Raw genomic sequence first — 10,978 nt, 5'->3', positions numbered from 1 at the left:
GTCGAATGCATGTTATAAGTGCGGGAAGGTAGGGCATTATGCCAATGAGTGCAGTGCGAAGCCAGCATGTTACAAATGTGGCAAGACAGGCCATATGTCAAGGGAATGCACTGAAGGTGTAGCTGGAGGTAGTGGAAAGAAGGATGCCGATCAAGCTAGGCCCAGAACTAGAGCCTACATGCTGACCCAGGAACAAGCCAGGCAGATTCCGGATGTCGTCACAGGTACGTTTCTAGTGAACGATGTTTCCGCTTCTGTATTATTTGATTCTGGTGCGAATAGAAGTTTTGTAGCTACGACGTTTAGTAAACTAGCTAAAATGAAAGGCTGCCGAGTGTCTAAAACTTTTGTAGTAGAAACCGCAAGTGACACTTCGGTGAAAATAACAAAAATGGTTAAGAATTGTAAGATAGTGTTAGAGGGACATGAGTTCCCTGTTACTTTGTATGTTATGGCCTTAGGAGGGTTCGATGTAGTCTTGGGTATGGATTGGTTGTCTGAGTTTGAGGCTCAGATAGTATGTAAAAGTAAGATGATAAGGTTAAAGTCATTGGATGGTAGTGCGGTGACGGTTTATGGTGATAAGGAGAGTTATGGGCTTAATGTCATTTCGATGATAAAAGCCGAGGGTTTGTTAAGGCGAGGGAGCGGTGCCTACCTGGCGTATGTTGTCAACGCTACGGCCGAGACGAAAGAAATGAAGAATGTTCCTATTGTGCGCGACTACCCAGAAGTATTCCCTGAGGATCTTCCGGGGTTGCCACCTGAGCGAGAGATAGAATTTCAGATAGATCTAGTACCAGGAGCCCAGCCCGTCGCGAAAGCGCCTTACCGTCTAGCACCGTCCGAGATGAAGGAATTGATGTCCCAACTGCAAGAACTCCTCGACAAGGGTTTTATCAGACCGAGTGTTTCTCCGTGGGGCGCACCGGTTTTGTTGGTGAAGAAAAAGGATGGAAGTATGAGAATGTGCATAGACTATCGTGAGTTGAATAAGCTTACGGTAAAGAATAGATACCCCTTGCCTAGGATTGACGATCTGTTTGACCAACTGCAAGGTTCGAGTTGGTTCTCACGAATAGATCTCAGATCAGGCTACCATCAACTGAAGGTAAAGGAGGCAGACGTCCCTAAGACAGCGTTCCGAACGCGATATGGACACTACGAGTTCCTCGTAATGTCATTCGGTCTAACAAATGCTCCTGCAGCATTTATGGACATGATGAACAGGGTGTGTCGACCAATGTTGGATAAGTCAGTTATCGTTTTCATTGATGACATATTAATATATTCAAGGAGCGAGTCTGACCATGCGGAGCATTTGAGAGAAGTATTGGAAGTTCTGAAGAAAGAGAAGTTGTATGCCAAGTTTTCGAAATGCGCGTTCTGGTTAAGAGAGGTGCAATTTTTAGGTCACGTGATTAATTCGGAAGGGATTACCGTGGACCCAGCTAAGATTGAGGCGATAACGAATTGGAAGACTCCGCAGAATCCGACTGATATACGAAGTTTCCTAGGGTTAGCCGGCTACTACAGGAGATTCATCGAAGGTTTCTCCAAGATAGCCGCACCGCTGACCGGTATGACCCGAAAGTCGATAGTATTCAGTTGGGGAAAATTTCAAGAAGAAGCCTTTGAAGAATTAAAGAGAAGACTCACGCAAGCTCCAATCCTTGCTCTACCCGATGGTGACGAGGATTTCGTTGTGTGTGCTGATGCCTCGCATCAAGGGCTAGGTTGCGTGTTGATGCAACGAGGGAAAGTGATAGCTTACGCGTCTAGACAGTTGAAGGTCCATGAGAGTACTTATCCGACGCATGATTTGGAGTTAGCAGCCGTAGTGCATGCTCTTAAGATATGGAGGCATTATCTGTACGGTACTAAGTGTACTATCTATACAGATCATAAGAGTTTAAAGTACTTTTTCGAGCAGAAAGAATTGAACATGAGGCAGAGAAGATGGTTAGAATTGATAAAGGATTACGACTGTGAGATTAAGTATTACCCCGGTAAAGCTAACGTGGTCGCTGATGCGCTAAGTCGTAAAAATGAGGAAGTCCTAGCAACCGTGAAGTCTTACCAGCTGATTGTGAACTCAAGTCTTTTTGAAGAAATCATCAAGGTGCAGTCAGAGGTGTTAGTAGATGATGGGTTAGTAAAGAAAGAAAGGGTGTTCGGCCAGCAGAATGAGTTAGTGGAAAACACTCATGGAGTTAAGACTAGATTTGACCGCATGTGGATCCCACGCCATGGTGATCTTAGAAGTCGAATCTTAGATGAAGCTCATAAGTCAAGGTACTCAATCCATCCTGGAGCTACAAAGATGTACCAAGACTTAAAAAGGGATTACTGGTGGCCTGGAATGAAGAATGATGTAGTAGATTATGTCGGTAAGTGCTTAACTTGCTTACAAGTCAAAGCCGAACATCAGAAGCCTTATGGGAAGATGCAACCGCTAGAGATACCTGAGTGGAAATGGGAACACATCACTATGGATTTCATAACTAAGCTACCTCGTACAGCTAAGCATCATGATACCATCTGGGTGATTGTGGACCGTTTGACCAAGAGTGCTCACTTTCTACCCATACGAGAGGCCATCTCGTCAGAAACGTTAGCAAGCTTGTTCATTAAAGAAATTGTAACCAAGCATGGAGTACCGTTATCGATCGTGTCTGATAGAGATACACGGTTTACTTCAAGATTCTGGAAGAAATTCCATGAAGCTATGGGGACGAGGTTGAACATCAGTACGGCGTACCATCCTCAAACCGATGGACAGTCCGAAAGAACGATCCAAACCCTTGAGGATATGCTACGTGCTTGTGTTTTAGATTTTGGTGGAAGCTGGGATGATCATCTGCATCTGGCAGAGTTCTCCTATAACAACAGTTACCATTCGAGCATTGGTATGCCACCGTTTGAGATACTTTACGGTCGACGATGTAGAACCCCGGTGTGTTGGGGTGAGATTGGTCAAAAGGAAATGGGAAGCCTAGAAGTGGTTCAAGAAACGTCTTCAAAGTTCGATCAGATCAAAGCAAGAATGAAAGCCGCTCAAGACAGACAAAAGTCTTATGCAGATAAGCGGCGACGACCAATTGAGTTTAACGTTGGCGACTATGTGATGCTTAAGGTCTCGCCTTGGAAAGGAATTATCCGTTTTAGAAAGAGAGGGAAGCTAAGTCCGAGGTACATTGGACCATTTAAAATTTTGTATCGTGTGGGGGAAGTAGCTTATAAGCTGGATTTACCCGATGAGTTAGAAGGAATTCATTCAACCTTCCATGTTTCTCATCTGAGGAAGTGTCTAGCTGATGACACGTCTCACGTGCCATTAATGGACATTGAGGTTGATGAACAATTGAACTACATCGAGCAACCGATAAAGATCGTTGATCGCAAGGAGAAGCAGCTTCGTCACAAGATTATACCCTTGGTAAAAGTGATATGGAAACACCGCAAGGGATCAGATGCTACTTGGGAAGTCGAGGATGAGATGCGCAAGTTTTACCCTAGTTTGTTTATGTAATAGTTAGGTTTCGGGGACGAAACCTCTTTAAGGGGGGAAGACTTGTAACATCCTGAAATTTTAATTATAAATAAAGAAAGTTATGTTTAGTGATTTCACGTTGTTAATTATTTAATGTCGAGTAAGGAGGGAGTTGGGCTTAGATTGCGTAAGATGGGTTAAATGAGAATGGGCCTCGGGTCCGTGGGCTTAGAGGGATATAAATATCCCATCCCAAACCCAATCTTTCATTTCCACCTTCTTTCTTCACACACTCAAAACACACACATTCTAACCGATCAAGATTCGAAGCCGAGACCCGAGATTTTGTTGATAGATCTGAGTTGGTAAGGTAAGAACAAATCCACCAAAGCTAATATTACTGAAAATGGTTAGGATTGGATGGGTTAACCGGACCCGAAACCCAAACTGCCCAAATCGGACCCCTAAAACGTCGATTTTAGGCCGTTTGATGGTTGGGATTTGTAGGCGCAGATCATACGATTCCGTGGGTACCAAAATCGAGTTATTTGGCTAAGAAACGAAGGATTTATGGGCAAACAGATCTGCAGCGCGATAACTTCGCCTGCAAGATTAAGTTCGCCTGATGAACTTCGCCTTCAAGCGTAACTTCGCCTTCAAGCGTAACTTCGCCTAAGGTTTAACTTCGCCTGAAGCCAAGTTCGCCTAAGGTTTAACTTCGCCTGAAGCCAAGTTCGCCTAAGGATAACTTCGCCTACGGCCAAGTTCGCCTAAGGTTTATCTTCGCCTGAAGCCAAGTTCGCCTAAGGTTTAACTTCGCCTGAAGCCAAGTTCGCCTAAGGTTTAACTTCGCCTGAAGCCAAGTTCGCCTAAGGTTTAACTTCGCCTGAAGCCAAGTTCGCCCGAGGTTTAACTTCGCCTGAAGTGAAGTTCGTTTAGAAAATAAATTAAAAACCTAATGGAAAATGTGTTAAGGCAGTTATCGAAAATAAAATTTTTCCAAGCTGACCTGGCAGCTTAACCCCAGCCAGGGGCTCTGCCCCTTGGACCCCGCTAGGGGCTGCCGCCCCTAGAACCCCGCTGCCAGGGGCGCTGCCCCCGGACCCCCGTTCGTTGTGGGTCATATATAGATAGAAATACAAAACGAGTAGTAGTAGTTAATTGATATGTGTAAATATTATACAGTTAGCCGAGCCCAGTTAAAGAAAGGAATTACGATCAACGGCGAGCGTAACAGGATCCAGGTGAGTTTCTAGCCCCATTCCTTGTTATGTTTTCGGGGCTGTGTGCATACTTGATGTGTTGTTAATACATTTATCCTAAGTGATAAGTGTATGCCATATGTGATATATGTGATATGTATGAATGATTGCTTGATGGTACGTGAACGATCTTCGGATATTGCACGTACTGTCAGGTTGTAACGTTATAAATATGGTAAGTATGATATGTATGTTTATGTGTATGAACGTAATAAAGTTAATAAAAGAAGGAAATGACGGTTGTATGGTTGTATGGTTACGAAAAGGGTACCGAGCCCTAATAATACTCGAGGTATGATGTATGGTTGTATGGTAACGAAGAGGGAATCGAACCCTACTAATATTCGCAAACAAGGGACCAGACCCTTATAATATCTGTGATGTTAGGGACCAGACCCTTATAATATCTGTGATGCTAGGGACCAGACCCTTACAATATCTGTGAGGATAGGAACAAGACCCTCATAATATCTGTGATGTTAGGGACCAGACCCTTATAATATCTGTGATGTTAGGGACCAGACCCTTATAATATCTGTGAGGTTATAGGGCGAAAGGCTCTTTAAAACGTATGATTATGAATGTAAAGAAAGTATGTAAGTAAGAAAGAAAGTATGTAAGTAAGAATGAAGGTATGAGTACTTATGTGTGTATGAAAGAAAGTTATGAGGTTAAGTACGTATGTATGTAATAAGGTATTGTATGGTATTGTATGATTAACTAGAACTCACTCAGCGTAGCTGACTTTTAGTATGCACGCAGGTGAGTAGGATGAGACAGCTGGCTTGAGTGGAGGACACATGGCAGAAGACTAAAGCCTGGCATCTGAAGATCTGATATGTTTTATAAGTTATGTTTTGATTTTGAAAGACAAGAGGAATGTTTTAAGACATGATTATGAATTGATATGTAATGTTTTATGAAAGTTTTATATTCCGCGTAAAGTTTTTAATTAACTCTGATATTTAGAACTGTGTTTATGAGTAAATCCAACACGAAAGTAGGGTTACCGGTGACGGGGCCTTACATGTATTAATATCAAAACTTGTGTGAGCTCACCAACTATTCAATTAGTTTACCTTATTTTATATGTATGTTACAAGTACACTTATTAGAGGATGAAATGGCGAAGAAATTAGAACTTAGGATACTTAAATAAATGGACAAGTTGTTTCATTGTTTTTACTTTTAATGTATTTCTTTACTTTCGAACTTGTGTATTTGAAGATTAAATCAATTAACGATAATATTGTCACATAATAGTGCCACATGTGTTTTGAGAAATTTGTACGTCACACACAGCTGTTTCTGCTTTAGCCAAGGTGTTACAAATTGGTATCAAAGTCGTGACTATAAAATAGGACATTAGACGTAGTATTCTAGTTGGTTATAGCGTATTTTTTTAATTTGTTTAGGGTTGCATGATTAGAAATTAAGTGGGTCCTATTTGATTGTTCAATGCACATGCTTATTATTTTATTATTGTCGATTCATTTATGCCTCATATACACAAGAACACACATAAAGTCCAAGGCTTACGCCTAAAGCAAAGATTTTCAAGTATGTTCAACAATCGATTTTTTTTCGGTTTTCCGATATTTCTTCTTCTTAAAGATGGTTCTACGTGGCGGGTATGTAGTAAACTGTAAGAGGGACGTTCTTGTTTTCTGAACTCTTGACACCAAGGTTATTGAAACCTAAGGATAGGCAATGCGCATAAATCCCAATCAGACATGGGACCCGGTTGCTTACCTGCAGAGTTTGGAAAGGGCGTGAAACCTATTAAGCCAAAGCATACCACCTTCAACGCCATATGAATCACAACTTTAATGCTTTCAAACGTGACCATGTTCTCTTTGTGAAAAGAATATGGTTACACTCTTAAGGATGTCACACAAGTCATGGTGGTTCATGCGGCGTGTGACTTCGACCCTCAATGTTTTGCAATGTGATTTAACTTAAAGTCTGCCAAGTCATGGTGATACACAAATACCCAGCTTTCGGTTTGATTTGATTTTTGCATTTTGATTTTTGTTCGTAATACGAGAACAGTCGAGTTTCAACTTGTTTTCTTTGTTTAAATATTTATTTATTATTATAGCTTAGAATTGAAAATTCGAAATTTTTATGGTGATACTTGAATAGTCGAGTATCAATTCGATCTTATTTTATTTATATATTCATTTTCAATTATGATATAGAATTGAAAATTTGAAAGGTCATGGTGATGCATGAATAGTCGATTTTCAATTCGTTTACTTTATTTGTAACTATTCATTTATTTTTGTAGTTTGAATTGGGAATACAAAGAGTCATGGTAGTATATGATCGCATGATTTTCAATTCGATTTCATTACTTATATTAAGTTTAATATATTTTCAATTCGATTTCATTACTTATATTAAGTTTGAGAATTCCAATTTCAATTTCAAATTTCAGTTCATGTGGTATTATTTCTTTACTTATTTTTCTTTAAGATTTATATAGATTAATTTTGATGTTTCTTTTGGTTGTTAATACGAATTTCTTATTTACGTCCCATGTCACGCGAATCGTTCACGTTTCATAGCATGTCTTCTCGTTTTCCTTGACGTCGTCCTCAAAACTCAACCCTCAAAATGATAACCTAGATATTTCACGCGATTAACCGAAGTAACCACGACTATGATTACCCAAGATCCATCAATAGTAAATTCAAAACTATGCCTGAACCAATCCGAACCTAACACCACTCCTGGACACTCAAACTTACCTCAACAAAAAGTCTTTCACAGTAACGCACCCTTGATGTAACATATGTAAATCCCACCACTATATTATCATACCATATTGAAACACTACAAATTGTGGTCGCTTCAGCCACCACCTCTTGCCAAGAACCTATACATACTCAACACTACCCATTTATTCCCTCGACCTGCTACCCAACCATCTAACTCAACCATATGCCTTATCATATGCCCGTACTTCAAGCCTACTACCATTATAGTGACCCAAACACGCCCACTATGCTTCGGAAGGCCTAACGTGTTTCCGCAATGCAAAACCTTAAACCGCATTCTCTGACCACTTGAAGGTCACTCGTAGCCTTGCACCAATGTTTAGTCTCTTCATACTCGTCAAACATACATATTTTTTTACCCATGCATATTTTTCCGCATTAATTTTTTTATGAACACCTTACACCTAAAATTTTAAATCCTCAGTTATTTTTAAAATAGCTAATTAACAAGCATACAATCAAATTGAATTTCTTCAAAAAGAATTTAAGTCAAATCATATGGTTTATTATTACTATTATCATTATCATAACTATTATAATTATTACTCTCATTATTATTATTATTATCATTAATATTCCAATATAAACAAATAAAAATAAATAAAATTCTTTAAAATAAAATAAAACATTTTACTTTAAGCCCTTGAGGTTATTTCTTTTATAACGTTTCGCAAACTTTAGCGCTAGCTAAGAATTTTTATTATATAAGCATCACTTTTTGCAATCAAATTTCGCAAACTTAAACGAAACTCAAAAATCATCCTTTTGTTTCCTTCTTGTCAACATCAATGATTTTCAGTTAAGAAATCATGGCACTGCCCTCACCAAAGCCTTCATACCGCCAGCCCACTTTCGAGAGGACAAGCATCGCAAGGTTCGTCTTGTTTTTCCTTCATGTATATACCCTTATATATATTATTATGTTTGGATATAATTAAAATAATTTTATATATCAAATTCTTTTGAGGGTTTTTTTACAAATTTTATATGTGTTTGGTTCTCTTGCCGCTCAATGTTTATTCAAATCATTTCGTTATTCTTGATTTTAGTATTTCATCAAGTTGAGACCAATGCTTTATTTTGATCTAGAAATTTCAATTGCTTACTTTGATAAGCTCGATGTTGTTGTTACCCACATTGATAGTTTATTGGAAAAAAAATTTCTCTCTACGAACTTAATCTATTTCGTTATTGCGAAATTAAAGTTTCGTTTATCTAGTTCTATTTCAATACGTTATCGATATACGTATTTATGTTTCATAGTTGTTTACCTTGTTAATCTCAATGTTGTCGTTAGTCACATTGATGTGTTATTAAAGATTTTCTTTTATTAAAAGAGCTTAACCCATTTCGATATCTTGATATTAAAGTTTCGTTTACCTATTCAATGTGTTATCGATTTACGTGTTGATATTTAGTTAGCTCAATGCTACATTTATTTACCATGTTCTACCCCATTATTTCAATTATTTATTCGATGTTCATGATTTTAATATTTTCATCCATTATTCTTATTATTTTAAGATAGTCTAGAAACTCGCTTATTTTCGTTTAAAACTTCAATATATGTTGTTATTTTGTTTAAACTACAAAGGTTTCATTTAATTATTGTACCCTAATAATTTCATGCATCCTTGATCTCAAGGGTCTAACTATATATTTTTGTTAAAGTTTGACTCTAATAGTTCATCGTTCTTGATTTTAACGTTCAATATGAGAGTTTATTTTATTTAATGGTTATGTCTTAAAAACCACACAATGGGGCGAACTATGTGAACCATCCGACGATGAGGTAATTATGGGTCGACACGTAATTATCAAAGTCCTCGCATGGAAAACATAATAAGTACGATTGTGTGCAATAACCCGGAACTTGAAATGATTTTAGAAAACGGGACAAATGCAGTATGATAAGGGAATGGTGGATAAACCGCTAGTACATCCTATATATAAGTGTCCTTGTCATATTTCCCATTTGTGGCGTCTTTCTGGTCATTCGAAGATTTGCGTTATTCTTTTTATTCAGATATGTATATAGTAAAATATTAAAATTTTTAACAACTACTTGTGCTAATTGTTTTATTTTGAAATTATAATTTTTAATTTAATTTCGGATGAAATTTCTAAAAATGTGAATCCTATAACATTCGTTAAATTTCAAACTCGAAATCCCGACCCATTTTAAAATTTTCGGTTTTGTTTATATATATATATATAATGATAACAGTAATTAATCTCAATTTTCGTTTCAGTTACCTTATGTGACATCGTCGTTTTTATTTAAATTTGTATTCGTTAAACCGACCCGTTTGTGGTTTGATGTATTCTAGTTATTCGTTCACTATTTATAAGTTATTCCCAATTATTTAAGAATTTTTCGTTCATTTCCAATTCATTTTTGTTCAAATCACAAAACTACGAGATTTAGTGTCATTATTTAATCGAGTCACAAACTAGCCCGGTATAATATGAAAATAATCCAAAACATACTAACATGTATTCCATTTATTAAACATTTCAAAGTTCAAACGTTATTAATGTCATTATATTTTAAATTTTGAAATTAAAACAATTAGGAACTTGAGGGGCCTAATGTGTAAATTATTCAAATTAATAATATAATAATAAAAGAACAAACCCAGCTGTCCCCTTCCCCGTGTTTTTCCGACAACCGCTATCGGTGGCGTCCCAACATATTCTTGTGACCGTTTAAACCACTTAAAATGTGTGTTTTGACTCATTTAAAAGTTCGTAACTCGTTAGACTATAACGGTTAATCATATTAAACATCCATAACTTGTTATAACATAATATAATGCGTAAATTAGTCCGGGTAACCGCCGGATAATAATCAAAACTTCAATAATGAGCATTAACATCTATACACTCCAATTGATTATATATAAGGACCCTAAACACCATCAAACTCATCCCCTATCAACAAATTAACCAAACAAACTCCATAAATGTCGTAATCATTCGTCCTAAGTCCGAACTCCGGAGATCTCCGTTCAACATCAAATATTTACGTTTCCAAGTAAGTAACATATTGTTATCAATCACGTTGATACGTCTAACGAAACCCTTAACTCAAATTTAACAAACAAGGATCATAGTAACAGCTTTGAATTTCTAGGGTTTATGAGGAAGATGATGAACTTTAACATATTGTATATAAATAATTGTCTTCATATAATAATTAAATATCATTATGATCCAGTGGTTAACTCACTTGTGTGTGGACGGAAGGACCCGGGTCAGGTCATTTTTTTATTTTTTTTAAACACCTTTTTCTTTTATATCAATTTCCATAAAATAATAGTGTAAAATATCTAAAACCAAGTTAACTAACTTTGTAATCCCGGTAGTTAGTCCTTGATTTTGAATCTTTGTTATTAGTTATATTTTGTGAGATTCGATCGCTTATGTTTGTTAACTCG

This window comes from Bidens hawaiensis, unplaced genomic scaffold (genome assembly GCF_021521415.1).
Source record: "Bidens hawaiensis isolate Kalapana, Puna unplaced genomic scaffold, B.hawaiensis_p1.1 tig00046683_1, whole genome shotgun sequence".
Lineage (NCBI taxonomy): Eukaryota > Viridiplantae > Streptophyta > Magnoliopsida > Asterales > Asteraceae > Bidens > Bidens hawaiensis.
This window is presented reverse-complemented; position numbering follows the sequence as displayed.